Consider the following 18,555-nt stretch of genomic DNA (forward strand, 5'->3'; position numbering starts at 1 on the left):
GTAGACAGCAGAGGATGAGAGGGATAGGCAGTATCATGGAAACAAAGAACATGAATTTGGACAGACTTTGAGAGATATTGGAGGATAGAAGGGCCTGTCAAGCTATGGCCCACGGGGTCACCAAGCATCAGACGTGACTGAACAACTGAACAACAACTTCCTGACTCCAGGCCCAGCGTTCCATCCACTGTGCCACCAACTGCCTGTGCGAGATAAGATTCAGGCACAGAACCTCTGTCTCCAAGTTCCATCCTCAACCCATTATACTGGTATTTAATTTCATAAAGGATTTATTTAGTGCTACTATATGCAAATCACTTTGGTATAGGGGACACAAACCATAAATGAAATACTCTCTGCCCTCAAGGATCATTTTAAAAAATAAATTGTATCAATTGTCTTTGCCTTCACATTACCTACATTTACCAATGCATCTCTCTGACTTCCACTTCCAGAGAGCTATCACAAAACAAAGAACCAAAAAGAGGGGGTAAAATCAGCAAAACTAACAAACACTGTATCATTAAGTGACTAATTCATTGTCATAGGAATTGGGTCTAGACTTGTAATTTCATTGGCATAGAAAATTTACCCCTGGGGAAACTTTTTCTACAGGTCAGTTTTCTTTTTTCTTTTCTTTTCTTTTTTAAACATAGAGCCTCAGAGATTTGCCTATACCACTAAGAGGTTTGTGACTTACTCAGGATCACCCTGACAGTTTGTATCAGAGCCAAGATTTGAATCAAGATTTGATCTTTCTGCCCCCAAAGTCAGATCTCTGTACACTGCATCCTGCTGTTTTTCTTTTTTTTTTCTTTTTTAAACATTAATTAATTTATTTTTCAACATTCACTTTTATAAGACTATGAGTTCTAAATTTTCCCTCCCCTCCCCAAGATGGCATGTAATCTGATATAGGCTATCCAGCTACAATCATATTAAACATGTTTCCACATTAGTCATGTTGTGAAAAGAATCAGAACAAAAGGGAAAAACCACGAGAAAGGAAAAAAAGAAAGAGAGGGAGAGAATAGTGTGCCTCGATCTGCTTTCAGACTTCATAGTTCTTTCCCTGGATGTGAACAACATTTTCCATCATGAATTTTTTGGAATTGTCTTAGGGGCTTCAATTAGTTGGTTTGTGGGAGCAGCTCCAGTGCCAGGACTAATACAGTACCCAAAACACAGAACATGCTTAAATGTGTACTGACCTGACTTAGTCAGAGAAGTAAAAGATTTCAGCTCTGGGAGTGACATTAACAATCATCTTTTTATTTAATTATGAGGAGACTGAGGCCCAGAGACATGAAATGATTGGTCATGCATCTAGTCAAAGAGTAGGCTGAGACTAGAATTCAGGCTTCCCATGTGTAAGTCTAATATTCCTTCTATTTGTGACTGATGATATGGGGTACAGGAGGACTGAAGAATCTCAGAATTAGAAGGGACTTCAGAGATCATCTCGTAGTACAAAAATTTACCTAAAGTATGAATATCCTTTAAAACATCACTGGCAAGTGGCCACTGAACTGTGAGTTAAGTACTTCCAGTGTCAGGGATTTCACTACATTATAAGGCAGCTCATTCTATTTTTTTTTTTTGAAAGATCTAACTGTTAGAGAGGTGTTTTTTTTTACTCATATTGAGCTAAAATCTTCCTCCCTGTAATTTCCATCCATTATTCCTAGCCCTGAGTTCTGGAGTCAAGAAAAACAAGTCAAATTCTCTTCTGCATGACAAAACATTTGGACTCAGAAATCATTTCTCCCTTAAGTCTTCTCTTCTCAAGGCTAAAAATTTTCACTACATCCTATCAAGTCTCCTATCTTTTGTATATTCACTATCCTGATTGCCTGCCTCTGAACTAACTCTAGTTTAACAATCATTTCCAAAATACAGTACCCAATGGGTTGATATGAGACACATGGTCATTATTTGATCCAAATGGTTAGCATCCCCTGATCTTAGAAAATATTGTGTAAAAGTAACATATTTGTAAAACACTCAGCACTATGCCTAGCACATAGCAAGTGCTTAATAAGTGTTTATTCCAACCCCCCCCACCCCCGATTCAAATTTCACACATTCATTCATCCTTCATGAATAGCCACAGGAAAATGATCTATGGATTTGGAAATAGTCTAGCCAAATTTCAAGGACTCCTCTTTCCTCCATGCAATTCTTTTTTTGTATTTAATCTTTCTTTTCTATTTTCTGCTCACTTCTTGATGGTTTTGTTGGTCACTATTGGTTTTGTTCAAGAATTCCCTATCTCATTCACAAAGCAGTGGAATCAATGTGTCAAAACTGATCTGTGGAATTATAGAATAAGCCACTTTTGTCCTTTTTTAAAATCTTCTTAAAAGTTTGGGCTGTTTCCCCCACCCAGCAAATTCCTTTGTGATAAGCTATTTATAAACTATTATGAAATCAAATGCAACCACTGGTAATTTTATCAGCAGAAAAGAAAAAAGAATTAGACATTCCACAAAGAGCATTTATAAATAAACCATAATGAATGTGTCTATAGAAACACATCAGCTAGGTGCTAAAAACCAATGGCTTTGAATGATATCCCTCTTTTCAATTAAAATAGGTACCCTTATTCCTGGTCCCACCCATATATTTTTGCACCTCCAACAAAAAAGAATCTTGAAAGATGCTGTGTAACATAAATAGTAAGGATGCTAAACTTGGCTTTAAGAAGACAAATATTCTAATCCCACATCAAACACTATGTGATTCTGAACAAGCTATTTGCCCTCTGTGAGCCTCAGTTTCCTCATCCATAAAATAAGGATAATAGCACTGATTCAGAATTGTTATGAGAACTAAATGCAATTGTGCATATGAAATCCTTTGCAAGACTTAAAGTATACAAATACTTTATTACTATTATTTTTCTTTCTGTTGCTGCTAGTCTATAGCTGTAAGAGTTTGGATACTTATAAGTACTAGCCATCAGAAAATGTCACAGAAGTTACAACTACAGGGGGTTGCCAAACTAGGTCACCATTTCAAGGATTACCTTTTTGCAAGAGTGCTCTTTAATATGCTTCCCTCTAACTCCACCTTTGTTAGAGCAGCATTCCCTCTAGGGGCAGGTACTGTACAATTATTGCAAGAGATCTACAGATCTATATATGTATATATATATATATATATATATATATATATATATATATATATATATCAGGAATCATCATCTTCGAAGCCTGAATAAATAATATATATCACGCATATGTGTATTTCCAATGTTAAAATGTGTGTAGATGTGATTAATAAAATGCAAATTGTTTAAAAGCCTTAGTGAATTCATAGTGGCTCTGTATTATTATGGATCTTCTTAATCAATGGAGATAAATAGTACAACTACCACATGGGAGCCCATGACATTTTTTTGACATTAAAATGGCATCCCATACTCAAAAAGGCTAGACTTACTCTGGTCTAGCTGAGGTATATGTATATGTGTGTTTTAATCATTTTAATATTTTTTCATTGAAACTCATGCCTTTCCATTGGGGAATGACTATCAATTATCTACTGTTTGTTGTAGACAGATCCATAACCAACTATTAAGGAGAAGTAAGTAGTTATAGTATATTACTAATAATGACTAGTCATTAGATGTTGCAGAAATAAATGTCATAAAGAATGACAGGAAAATGAGGTGGGATCATTGTGTAACAAGAGGGAAGTACGTAGAATCTATAGACTGCCTTACTGCTGCAGTGGATCACGTGAATTTTTCAGGGACCTAAAGGATGGCCTCTGGAATTTTGATAAATCCTCTATGGGGAAATTATTGAAAGCTACAAACAAGAATCCCCCAAGATGAGAAGGCATGGATAGGTTAGGATCAGCCCCAGTGGAAGGAGTAGCCATACCTACCAGATCATGGTTCCATCAGTTCACTGAAGTATAGCTGTGTTGTTCACTTAAGCAGCACATACACTAAAGTTGAAATGATGCCAAGATTAGCATGGCCACTATGCAAGTATGATGCAGAAATTCATGAATGTGAGCCACATTTTTTCAGCAAAGAAACTAAATGAAGTTATTAATGGTTTCAGCAAGGTAAAAAGACACAAAATAATTTGACAAAAAGAACCCATTGGTATTTCTGTGCCAAACAATTGCTACAAAAAAAGAAGAAATTATAATAAGAGAAATTATATTCCAAATAACTACAGAATATATCAGATATCTGGAATTTGACCAAATACCAAATACCTGCAATATGTACATAACAAGGATTACAAAACACACTTTGACAAAATAAAGATAGGCTTTAAAAATTGGAAATATATTCACTGCTCATGGCTGGGCCATGCTAATATAAAAAAATGATACTACCTAAATTAACTTATAGATTTAGTCCCATTGCAATAAAATTAACAATTCTTTATAACACTAGACAAAAATATTTTAAAGTCATTTTTAAAAGGTCTAAATTCTCAAGGGAAGTAATGAGAAAAAGTACAAATGAAAGAAGAATACTATTGTCAGATATTAAACTATATTATAAAGTAGCAATTATACAAATAATTTGATACTCATTTAAAAAAACAGATCAATGAAACAGACTAGATCAACAAGAGATAGAAAAAAAAAAAACAAAAACAGAAGCCCGATGTTTACTAAACTTAAGAACACAAGCTACATGGGTAAGAGTGGTTTATGGGAACTGATAGGAAAATTGGAAATCAGGTTGGCAAAAATTAGGTTTCTGCCATCATCTTTCACCATATAATTGTTGTTGTTGTTGTTATTCAGTTATTTCAGGTGGATCTTCATGACTGTATTTGGGATTTTCTTTGCGAAGATACTAGAGTAGTTTACCAATTCCTTCTCCAGATTATTTTACAGATAAAGAAACTGAGGCAAACAGACTTAAATGACTTGCCCATGATCACACAGCCAGTAATTGTCTGAGGCCAAATTTGAAACCAAGATGAATCTTCCTGACTCCAGACCCAGTACTCTATCTGCTGCACTACTTAGCTGCTTCACAGATAGTGCCATACTCAAACTAAATATAAATGGTCACTTCATTAAAAGATGGAAGAGAACAAGACTGGATACTTTTTACAATTCTGGCTAAGGAGAGTTCTTAAATAAACAATGGATAGAAGAGACCATCAAAATTTAAAACAAATCATTTTGAATACATCAAATTAAAAGGCTTTTGTATGAATAAAATAAATTTTAAAATATTTCAGAGAGAAACTATTGAGCGTGAAAACATTTGCATCGATTATCATTGAGAGGGGCAGTATGGAGTAGAGTCACAGGTACCTAGGTTCAGACTCTGACACATAATAATTGTGTGACTAGAGACAAGTCACTTAGACTATCAGTAACTCAGTTTCCTCACCAAGAATTCTCTATACCAAGAAAGTCTGAAGCCTATTTCAAAGTGAAAAAAGTGACTGATAAAAGTTGATATTCAAAACATACAAGGAATTGACACAAATATATATAACACCAAGAGCCATTCCCCAATGTATATGTAGTCAAAAGGTACAAACTTTTTTTTCCAAACTGTCAACATCTACATGAAAACATGCTATAAGTCATTAATAGTGAGATAGACGCATATTAAAACAACTCAGATTTCATCTCATACCACACAATTAGCAAAGATAACAAAAGATAAGAACAGTAAATGTTGGAAGAGCTATGGGAAAACAAATATACACAAAGAACAGGAAACAAAGTTGGGGCTTCTCAAATGGAGAATGTGTATCAAAAAAAAACAGTGGCATATATAATTATAATGGTATATTATTGTGTAACTATAAACGCTAAAATGAGGAATTCAGATAAACCAAAGTCAGATGATGAAAACAGTAAGAACCAGTAGAATAACTGAAACAATATAATAAAAAGTCAGTAAGAGGAAATTGAATTCCTTGAAATGCAAAAACAAATTTTGGTCCTGGAGAAGAAAATATGAAATATAGTTCCTTTCTGAAGACAACTAGATAGAAGACTACAAGGACAAAAAGTTACATAGTTTATCAGCTATAGTCATTTTTAACAGGTACTCACAAGAAACCTAACATCTGTTATATATTCCTGGTAGGAAAAGACTACCAGTAAACTTGTGGGAAAATGAATAAATTTCACTTTTCTCTCCATTGTCTGGTCAACAACTCAAGGTCCAGATAACCTAACCATCCAGGTATAATGGCTCACCCTCCTTGAAGTGGTCTTCTCCAAGAAGGGTATAATTGCAGAAAGCATTTCTTGCTGTTTTCAGTATTCAAGGATTCCTGATCTCTCAAATTCATGGAAGTGTAGAAAAATCTACCTCAGCATGACCTTTCAGTCACCTTAGCTCAGGGAAAGAAACACAAAGCAGAATATGCAGCTAGTAATTGTAATTCAGTCTCAGGCTCACTTAAGCAAGCAAATGTACTCACCATTGTATCTGTAGGCACCATAGCTTCTGATATGGAGGATAGAGAAATCCTCTCTTCATCCCCAATCAGAAAGTCCAAGGAAGACCTGTTGGAGTGCCAAGTCAAACCTTCAAAAGGGAGGAGGGAAAAGAGGGTTGGAGACTTTGACCTGAATAGAGAGATCTTCTTGACTCCATTACCAATCCCTTTTCGCGTAACATCTTTACTCATTCCCTCTTTTTCTCTCTCCCTCCACCTCAATTATGAGATCCAGGGGAAAAACCAATAGTCTCTGATTATAAAGCTTTTTAGCAAGGGGCTAGAACATATGATGTAAAAGTGATTCAAGTACATACTGACTTCCACAGAAGCATTCCGAGCCAATCACCTGCTACATAGATTCATGCTGGTGAATGATCACAACTATTAGCTTCTCAATTGTGGCAAGGCTTTTTTGTTATTTCTTTTATAATATAAAATATAAGTCTTCTGGCTTGCTTTGAGCCCGTCTGATTCTTCCCTCTGGAAGTCATCTCTTCCTCCTCTGAACTCTAAAAAGAGAAATTATCTCTGCACCTCTTAGTCATGCATGTCTAGTTCCTGTTATATAATTATTTCTATACATAACTTATCACCCCTATTAGACATGAAGTTCCATGAGAGCAGGGGCTTTATTTTAGTCTTCTTTGTATCTATCCATGTTTCTATATATCTATCAATCAATTTATCAATCTATCGATCATCACTTTATCTAGTCAGATACTGTTTCTGTATGAAATGTTTTTCTTTTCTTTTTTCAATACAGAGTAGATTGAACTGACTGCTTAAAAGACAAAATTCATCATTTAAAAAATGAAATATATGTACACTCAAGGTATAACAATGTTTCTGTTTTTTAAAAAAGAAAACATAAAAATGACAGTTCATTGTTCAGAAACATAAGAGGCATTATATTGCCTTTGTAAAGCTGAATGGCATAGTGGATCACATGTTTTACTTCAAATCAGAAGCCTTGGGTTTGAATCCCACCTATGACACTTACAAGTGCGTAAACATGAGTTACCCTTAAACTCTCTGAGCCTCAGTTACCTCATATGTAAAATGGGACAGCAAAATCAGTAGTACAGATATTATTTCTCCAAATTAGCCTGGCCCTCCTTTTATGTCTTCATTCCAGGTGAAGGGAGATATAGTTGTCTGGCCCTTTCATCTGAGAGTAGAGTTTTCCTATCTCTAAATAATAGCCAACACATGCTTTAGAATTTACAAAATGATTTACTTTTATTGTCTTATTTGAGCTTCCCAGAAGTCTTTTGAGGTAGATAATGTGGATGTTGTTGTAATCAAATATTATAGGCATTATTATTTTATTATACACTATAGGTATTATTATTAAATACTATAGATATTATTATTAGCTATTATAGGTATTATACAGGTACAACAGGTGTTATTGGGCAGCTAGGTGGCACATTAGATACAGCTGCCAGGCCTGGAGTTGAGAAGACCTGAGTTCTAATCTGATCTCAGACACTTGTGTGAGCCTGGGCAAGTCACTTAACTTTCTCTGCCTCAGTTTCCTCATCTGGAAAATGAGCTGGAGAAGGAAATGGCAAACTACTCCAGTGTCTTTGCCAATAAAATCCCAGTGGGGTCACAAAAAGTCAGACATGACTGAACAACAATAGCAAAACAGGTATTAATTTTAGTATTATTACCATTAGATACTACAGGTATTTTTATTATTAAATACTACAGGAATTACTTTTATTATTAGATACTACTGTATTCTTATTCTTATTATTAGATGCTATAGGTAGTATTATCCTTATTTTAAAGATGAGAAACCTGGTGTTCAGAAAGGTTAAGTAACTAGTAAATGTCAGAGGTAGACTTTGAAACAGGTTTCCTGACTTCATTTCTAATATGTTATCCACACTGCCATATTGCTTCTCATGTGTGTATATGGTCTAAATCAGTAGTTTTTTTTTAATCTAATTGGTTTCTTTTAAAATCTTATATATTTTATGTATTAAAATACTATTCTAAGAAGGGGTCCATAGGCTTCACCAGCCTGCCAAAAAGGTCCATGATACGAAAAAAAAAAAAGTTTAAGAATCTCTGGTCTAAATGATCCCCTGACAAGTGCAGTGGAATCCATGTACAGCCATGGCATAGGTAGCACCTCCTCCACTCACAGGTGAACAAACCACATGAGATTGGCCTTCACCTTATTTACTAAGATGTCTCCTTCCCTCAAGAGGCTAGAAATAATCTTTACAAAAGCCCTATAGAGTGCTAAGGTCAGAACTTCTCCCCAGTCTTCCAAGTTGATTTTATTTAGAAATTTTTTTCTAAATAGTTTTTTAACTGAAGTATCATCATATACACCTAAATTTTGTTGTCCATTGCAACTCAACTAACATGCCTTCCTAAAGTCACAGGTATTAGTTGTCAAGAGATGGAATGCTACACTAGATGAAATACTTATTTTACATGTTAATCCCATCCCCAGATGACTCAGCATTAAAATGGAAGATACTTTTAAATTGCATGAGAGATTATCATGGAAACCTTTAAGAAATGCAACATTTAACCATTTGTTACTTTTATTTTTCATGTTAATATCTGTAGGATATCACAGTTTCTCCAATATCAACATTCAGAGGGCTGTTATGTAGCAAAGGCAAAATGTTGAGGACAGTATTGTGAGAGGAACTTTCTACAGCTGTATAGATAACATTATAATCCTACTACTTACTTTTAATTTTGTTTTTGCCATGATAGAGGAGTCATTTATCTCAGAATTGTCAGGTGAAGAAATATTCAGAAATATCAAGTTCCTTATGCAAATGTTTCAAAGAATCATTTTCCAGGTTGAAGAGGCATCTCATGTACAATGTAGGACTAGGAAAATACTTGCCTTCATTTCTTCCAGACATATCTAAGAGACACAGACGATAAAGATGCAGGGTCTTCAGTTTGGAAAAAAAGGATGAAAGTCAGACAACCTGGATTTAAATCCTATATATTGCTTATTACATGAACATGGACAAAAAAAAAAAACACTTAAATTCTCTATGACTCAGTTTCCTAAACGGTAAAATGAGGGGTTTGAAATAAATGATAGCCACAATTTGTTCTAGTTCAAATTCTAATAACTTGATGAAGAGGGGAGATTTGAACAAAGTCTGTGAGAGTAGCATAAAAGGAAAGATAAAGTTAACATGAATGATTGAATAAATGAATAACAAATGAAAAGCATTCATTAAGTGCTTACTAAGTGCAGAGTACTGTGCTAAGCTCTGAGGATACAAGTGGAAAACAAAGCCTTCTCCCTTGCTTTCAAGAGGTTCATATTCTAACAGGGAAGATAACACATATGGAAAATTTCAGCTGCAAGTCAAATGGAAACATCCCATTATAATTAGGAGGCATCAGCAAGTAAGACTAAAATTTCTCTTCTTTATTGTCATTTCTACTGATAAAAACCATATGTTTCTGATGCTGAATCATTTAACAGTGCCAAGGACTTTGAAAGAAAAATTCTGGCTCTTCCATAGCTATTACTGCAGCACTCACAGAAGCAGTTGTCAGGCCCTATCTCCCCAGGGATTGCTCCAAGGATGATGATTGCAAGTAATGGACTGGAAACAGGACCACTGGTCTGGGGTGTGCTGTCACTTCCAGGACCCATTGTTGGCAGGCAATCAGCATAGATATTGATAGTAGCAGAAAAGGTGGGCCCCTTGACTTTCTCTTTTTAATGATGGCCTAGACTAGAAGCAGTATCAGTAGTCTTCAGTTTGGTACTCTTTGGTTTAGAGTCCTAAATTCCAGGGTTCAGGATCTTCTGAACAGAGATAGAGCAGGTCTTGGGGGAAGCAGTGGTTGTGATGTTGTTGATGCTGATTCCACCACAGTGGAATAAGCTGTCTTGCATTTCTCTTTCAGGGTTTCCTGTTGTGTCAGCAAAATGAACTTGTTCTCTAAATTCCAGGAGACCAAAATGAGGAGGTTACCTTTGAATGCTGAAAGAAATATTTTCATGGGGTGAAAAGAGGAAACATTCTTTTATATGGTAGTTAGAAATTTACTACTGGCACTAAAAAATCCCTAGGGGTCAGATTGTAAAATGTTAGAGCTGAAAGAACTCAATGAATCATTGAATCCGACATATTCTAGAAGAAAGAAACTGAAACCCAAAGAGGCAATACAAGATAAAAATGTAAGTAGGTTCAAGAAGAGTTTACATAAAAACATGGTGATAGATATAGAATTAGTTATTATAGGAAGTCAAAGAGGTATGTACTTAACCTCCAGGGGCTACATCATTCAAAGTCAACATGTTAAGAAAAGAAAGCCTAGTGAACTGGATGGATCAGTCTGGCCCAAACTTCTACTATTCTTTCCATTTAAACATGAGAGATAAAAGTGTACACCCAAATACAAGAATATTCATGTGTCTTGGGTTTTAAGGGCCAATGTTCTTGAATGGGCCCAGCTCACTCTCTATACAAGATATCTATTGTGTTGCTGTCATGATATGGCAGAACTTCCTGTCTTCGTTTTTTTTTTCTGTTTCCCTACATCACTATTGTACCCTATACCACATTGCTCCAGAGAATGCAAGTAACCGTATGATGACTTTGTCTACAAAATAGTAACCAACCTTGCAAAAATATCCAACTGTTTAGCATTTAAGTGGGACTTCAGGGTCAAATTCTGCCTGGATATAAGCTAGGTGAATGGGACCCAGCTGACCTAAATAGGTTACTGCCCCTCCCAAATTGCAGAACACAGATTACTCACCCAGCAGGGCCCAGGACTATGTTTTCAAAGTGAGTTACTAATCTTTCTGTTTTTGTTTTGTTAGCTGTTCCTCACAGTTCCACCTTACACATTTTTAAAAGCACTAAAAGTCCAGAAAGATGAAAGAAATGGGAGAGGGGGAGGTGTGGCCCTAGATGAAGGACTGATAAAGAAAATAGTTTTGCTTGCCTGGGCTTAGTATGACTTTTTTTTTTTAATCCTCAGTATTCCCCATGAACTTAAGTGGCAAGGACTTATTCTGTTCTGCCTCCCTCTTGTCAACTAGAGTAACCCCAATTAGAAAGAGCTCTAAGTGCAGGGCTATCAGTGTTTTCCTTCCTAACAATGAACTTTGAATGCTATAGTACCAGAGATGGGAAGAGGAGAGCAGAGATGATGGTGGTCTCCATGGACACAAATGCTTGGAGAAATTCCCAAGTAATTTGACCACCCACTCCCTAATTGACTCACATTAGAAACTAGATGAAAAAGTAAGCCAGCCACTAAGAAACTGACATCTTTTCTTCTGCAGAAAGGATGTCCAACACCATCTAAGGCAGGAGCCCATACCCATTTTGGAGTTATGGATCCCTTTAACAGTCTAGTGAAGCCTATGGACAGACCCCTTTTATGAATCATGTTTTCAAATATGTAAAATAAAATTTTGTAAAATTTGCATAGGATTGCAAAGAAAAACAATTAGATTGAAATAGAGTTACCATATTTTAAAAAACAAGGTCACAGCCACCGAGTTAAGCACTTCTGACAGAAATAATTTGTAAAAGACAGGAAGCTATCTCCTTGTGAATCCAGTCTTGTGTGATATGGGCTCTGTGGTACCCAACGGAGAGACTGTGTGATTCAATCAAAAGAAAAATGGACTAGGAAGTCTAATATCAGAGGATTTTGAACGAAAAGAGACTTTAAAATCATCTAATCTAACCTACATTTTACAGGTCTGGGAAACTATGGAGGGAAGTAAGTTGTTCATGGTCACATAGACAATAGGAGAATCAAGGTTTGAACCCAGGTCCTCTGGATCTAAATCTCTTCTCTGCAACTCATTTGTTGTGTGACACTGAACTAGTCATTTTACCTCATTTTCTTCCTCTAAAAAAGAGACCTACCTAAATGGTCTCACAGAAGTATAGCATATAAATGAACTAGATGACCTCTGGATGACCTCCCAGCTCTAAAACTCTATGATTCTATGAACAAATTTCTTAAGTTCCTTAAGACCTCAGGGTCTTTGCCTATGTCACATATACATTAATATCCCTTGCACTTTTCATAGGGTCTCACAACTAGCAAGTACTTAATAGATGTTTTCTTTGATCTAATACTTTCAATTCTACCCACAATACAGTAGAATAAACTTAAGAGTAGAGGCCCCTATTTACGCAAATTAAAGAAAATCTTCTGATATCTCAGAAGACCAACAACAACAACAAAAAGACCTATAGAGAGTTCATGGAATTTTAGTATTCTAAGGTTGAAAGGATTTAATAATGAGAAATTGTGGTATAGTAGAAAGACTACCATGTTTGAAATCCATCAGCTGGTTATTAAGTCACTTTCATTTTCATATAATATAATTTTTATTTTTTAAAACTACTCCCCACCCCATCTCCCATAGGACTGGCTTGCCCTTCCTTCAGACAATCTGATAACACCCCTCCCCCACTTCCCCCAGTGCTCACCATCTTATTGCAGAACTTAGTGACATCACCTGATTGGTATTGTCCACTGCAACCCAGAACTCCTTAAATTAGGCTACCAGGTGGCACAGTGGATAGTGTGCTGGGCCCAGAGATGGGAAGATCCGAATTCAAATCCAGCCTCAGACTCTTACTAGCTGTATAACTGAGCAAGTTGCAACCTCTGACTACCTCAGTTTCCTCACCTGTAAGATGAGTATAATAATAACCTTTCCTGGGGTTTTGTGAAGACCAAAGAAAATAACATTTGTCAAGCGCTTAGTACAGTGCCTGTATATATACATATATACTTAATATATGCTTTATATATATAATATGTGCTTAATAAATGTTTGTTCCCTCCTCTTTGCTCAAGAGATCTGCCAACCTCCCAGGCAGCCGGGATTACAGACATGCATCACTAGGCCAGCTCTTCTGCCGCTACTAATTGTGTAACCTTGAGCAAGTTACTCCACCAGACTAGATTTCAGTTTCCTCATCTCTAAAATGAGGGGATTGAATTAGATTATCTCTAGGGTCTGCCATCTCTAATGAACTATGACTCTAAATTATCTAGACCAAAGGTATCAAATACAAGGCCTGCAGGCTTCATGCAGCCCAGCATACTCCTGAGAACAATTTGAAACAGATTAAAATGTATTTAACAAAATAAATACAAATAAAAAACCATAGATAATGTTAACATGTGGCTTTCTAAGTCAATATGTAGCCCATAGGGATCTTATATACGGTTTAGTGACCCCCATTTCTACTTAAGTTTGACACTACTGATCTAGATCAATAGATAGATGCTCCATGGATGATTTATGGGAAAAACATAATTATATAGGATGAGCAAGTATAGAACAGCTGTTATCAGCATTGGTCAGACCAATGAGATCACAGATCCTTAAAAATTGCAAAGGAAAAATGTTAATTCAAGACTTTTCAAAATATATCCTTTGTAACATCAGAAATGCAGTCAAAGCTATTTCTGGAAAATCTTTCTTTATGGAATCAGTGATCCCTTGCCATGCAGAGACAATACCAAGTACTGTTATAAGACATCAGGCTAGGGAAGGAAATACGCTATTCCCTGGATATTTCCTTGTGGGTCAGTACACCAGAGAAGAGGCACAAAGACAGGTCCTTGTCAAGGAAGCTTCTTGGAAAATAGGAAAATTTTAGCTATGCCCTTCCTACAACCAAAAGCTTACTTAGTTCTTGCTCACATTGCGCAAAGCATTCAGTCTTCCAAAAGACTCCACAGTGAGCCAATTTGATTATATCTACTGGCCTCATACTCAGCATTAGAGGGGTTGTGAGATGATAGGTACACTAATGCATTGATGATGGAACTGTGAAATAGAATGAAAATTTAGAGAAGTAATTTGGAATTGTAAAAATAATTCTCTGATTCTCTGAACTAGACCTGAGCTAATACCCCAATGAAGATAGAGGACAATGGCCATATCCACCAAAATATTCATAGCAACACTTTTTGTGATAGCAAAATTGGAAACAAATTAGATGTGCATCTTTTGGGAAATGACTAACCAAATTGTGGTACATGAATGTAATGGAGCATTACTGTGCTGTAAGAAATAATTAATGTGATGAATACGGAGAAGCAAGGAAAGATTTATATGAATAGATGAAGAGTGAAGTAATCAGAGCCAAGAAAACAATATATGCAATGATTAAGATATTAATCAAAAGAACAAACACAAAAAATAAAAAGTGAATATAGCAAAATTTTAAGATCAAACATGACTTGAATGAAAAAAAACGAGAGGGCACACCCAACCTAGCTCTACATGGAAGTGGGAGGTTAAAGGTGTTGCACATTGCATATGTTTTTGGATTTTTTTCCATGTGCTTATGGATTGTGCTGATTTTCCTTCTTTTTCTTATTTTAAAAATACTATTTGTTATATGGGATGGCTTTCTGTGAAGGGGAGGAAGAGGGATACTGGAGAAAACTATGATGATGTAGAAAAAAAAGACATCAATAAAATGTATTTTTTTTAAATCTGTGACTTTACTAATTACCCTTCCTCCTCTTTAAATACTCCATTGATACTGCCCCCATACACTATGCAATAGTAACAGTTCAATAAGACTCAGCTATCAGTGGCTTGGCATTGTCCATCACCTCTGTGTATATAACCAACTAGCTCCTTAGAGCATTGTCTCAACTGTCATTCATAATGCTGAAAGTAGGGGTGAAGATTTTGTCAAAGGAGCTAAGTTAAAGATGTAAATCATCCTTCAGACTAGAAGTAGATTTCCCAAGCCTTGATACCATTGTCAAGCAGAACCTATAGACAACCTATAGAACCTATATGCACCAGGAGGTGCCTTGGAAATTTCTCAGATTTAGAAAATATGCATGAAGGCTGAGGTACACACCACATAGTGGCCTATAAAAAGGCTCAAACCTACTTATAAGATATCAATCAATCAACATTTATTAAGTGCCTATTATGTGCCAGGCACTGTGCTAAGTGTTCAGGATACAAAAAAAAAAGGCAAAAGATCTTCCCTTCCCTCAAGAAACTTACAATCTGATGGGGGAGATAACAGGCAAGCAAATATACACAAAGCAAACTATATACAGGATAAATAGGATAAATATCTGCCAGTAGAGGGCAACGATACAGACATTCTTAGAGTACTGATCTAATAGGAGACAGAGTAGAGGAAGCATACTGTGACTCCTGCAACAGACAGGGCTAAGAAAATGAGGAAGGCTCAGAATGTGTTATCAATAATGTAGCTATATATATATATATATATAATGTAGCTTTATGACCCTATCATCATTAACCAGCCCACTGGTGTATCCTTTAATGAAGGCTGCTTCTAACAATTTGAGGTACAACCAGATACACTCCGGATATCTCCCCAGAGACATACACAGTTTAATTAAACAAGCCTTTATTATGCACCTACTCTGTACAATGTACTAAAAAAGACAAAGACAAAACTCAAACATGGACACACAGGAAAAGTTATCCAGGTAATCAGACTCCCTATATCCCCTTTGTTTTTGCCACACACAGTGGTTTCATCTGCCTTTCTAGCTGTTCCTCCTGTCAACCCTGTCAGCACATTCATCTCTGCATTACAAGAGCCAGTCTAGAAATATCAACCTAGAAGTCTGGGCTAGCCCTGCTTTTAAAATCTGGCTTCAGGATGTCTCCAAGGACAAAGAAAAGCTGGCTACTTCATTAGAATTCCTGGCATTAACTACAGTTCTCCTGCCCCACAGATCAATTGTCCTGCCCTCCTGATTGTGGTCACATGGAGAATATCACTGAATCAGCCACACTAGACAAGAGAGTAGGGCAGTGATTCTCTGTGGAACATTGTGAGCCTGTCATTACAGGGAGGCAAATTTCAACTGGAAATAAGCAAAAACTTGATAACAATTAGAACAGCCCAGCCACTGAATGGGATGCTTCATTAGGTAGTAAGCTTCTCATCCTTGAAAATATTCAATCAGAGGCAAGATGAGAACATTGTAGAGAGGATTCTTGTATGGAGAATGGATGTTGGATTTTTGAGGTCCCTTCTAACCTTTTTTCCTATGGTTATTATACCTCCCCATTTCCACATCATTCCCCCAGTTCATTCCCTTTGCTAATGACTTACTGTCTGTAAGTATTTATAAATACTCAGTGAAAAATTATTTGGTCCATTTAAAAGTTACTGGTGCAGCACTTTGAGCTTTTGGGAGGAAAATCCCTGTGAAAATTTAATAAGTAATTGAAATCATAAATAAAACCAAACCTAGAGAAGTCATATGACTTCTCAAAGGTCACAAAATCTAGTCTGTGTCACAGCCCATGCTTAAAGAATGAAGTGTTGATTTAAATTCGCTACATTGGCAACACACTGATCTGCACTCTCTATTTCCCTTTTGCTCCTCCCTCCCCTACATCTCAAAGAATGCCTGTTACTGGGTAGATTTAATTCTGGGAGTCACTGTGGTCCTCGGCCAGTTAGAAGCAAAAATTCAGGCTAGAGTCACTCCAGCACAATAGGTGGAACTGTAACTGTCCCAATGAAACCTTCTCTGAATAATTACATATAATTTCGAGTTGGAAGGGACCTTATGTGTCATGCCAAAATCACCACCCCTCCTCCTTTTTCCCCTCTTCCCACACATATATCCCTCAATCTATAGATTAGGAAATGGAGATCCAGATACCACATCTGAGTAAAGTGACTTGCCCAGTGTCCCACAGGTAATAAATAGCACTGAAGATTCAAATCTAGGGCCTCTGACTCCAAATCTACTATTCTTCCCTCTTAACTACATTTCCTCTTTGTTTTCAATGCAGGATGCAATAGAAGAGCTCTCCTAGGTGGCTCTCAGTTCAAGGCATCAGATCTGTGGAGAAAGGAGGATAACCCCAGGGAAAAACATCACTACCACTCCTCCCTCCTACCAAGGGCAAAAGCCTGGACAGCGCCTTTCCTTGATGCAGCCTTTCAACCCTCCTGCCAGAATTAGCCGGAAAGCCCTGCTTTTGCTTTTCCAGAAGGTTTGCATTTGCTGCCTTCTGTCTCCCTTGTCTTTGTTGCTATGGAAGACTGACATAGAGCAAAGCTCAGCACAACAGAGGATTCACAACATCCCTCTGCAAGGGGAATACCCAGCAAATTCTGAGAACTACAATAGCAGGCTGTCAATCTATATAGGCAGTTACCTTTGTTAGCAGAAAGTGCCAGGCAGAGCTCAGAAGAGGGGGCCTTGTGTAGGAGTCCCTAGCTTCCTTTTCACCCCTATAGGACCCAGTGCAGAAGAAATAATACTAGATTTTCTTGCAACTGATTATAGTCATTTTAGCTTTCCATGTGCAGCTTTCCATCTCTCCCCCAACACAGAGTGTGAATGTTGGGAATAGGCCTGGCTTTATACATAGGTATACTATGCTAGACAGTCATCCATGTAGTGTGATTTCATGGGTGTTTCCCAGCATCTCTCCCAATCAGACTGTACCACAGTGCCTTGACATTTCAACCAATAAAGATCATGCCTTTCTTTAGGTCAAGGCTTTGCTCCCACAAGTCTTAATTTTTAAATGCAAATGCCTCTGGGAAATATAAATAATCTTGGATCATTCATTCACAGCTGAACATGAGTGAGTTAGCACATAGAATGCTTGAGCTGAAAGGCATTTTAAACAGAATCATTGGATTTACAGCAGGAAGGGACTATAGAATTCATCTAGTACAACCCTTTCATTATACAGAGGAGGAAAGTGAGGCCTGTAGAGAGGAATCAATTTGCCCAAAGGCACAGAAGAGAGCAAGGATAAAAATCCAGGGGTCAGGACCCTGAATCCAGTGTCCTTTTGATTGTATTATACTGTCTGCCCCATAAGAAAACACACCTTCCTCCTCTGCTAAGAGTAAACAGATGAAAAAGAGAGAGGGGAGAGGTAGAAATGAAAGGTAATTTGTTAAGCCTTTCATGTGTGTTAGATACTGTTGTATACACTGATGTACAAGTATAAGCAAGCAAGATAATCCCTGGCCTCAAAGAGCTTACATTGTAATGGACAAAGACAACACATAGAGGAGAACTGGGAGTAGAGGTGGAGGGAAAGGGAGACAACTTGGTG

At 36.8% G+C, this 18,555-nt stretch overlaps 1 non-coding gene across 1 annotated transcript; it reads left to right on the plus strand.

Moving 5' to 3' along the window:
* The first annotated feature begins 3,930 nt into the window (after positions 1-3,930).
* On the plus strand, positions 3,931-4,038 carry LOC114026751. Its single transcript, XR_003567160.1, has one exon. It is a non-coding gene; the product is annotated as a U6 spliceosomal RNA (small nuclear RNA).
* Positions 4,039-18,555: the final 14,517 nt, after the last annotated feature.

The sequence above is a fragment of the Vombatus ursinus genome, unplaced genomic scaffold (genome assembly GCF_900497805.2).
Source record: "Vombatus ursinus unplaced genomic scaffold, bare-nosed wombat genome assembly UNPS02014841.1, whole genome shotgun sequence".
Lineage (NCBI taxonomy): Eukaryota > Metazoa > Chordata > Mammalia > Diprotodontia > Vombatidae > Vombatus > Vombatus ursinus.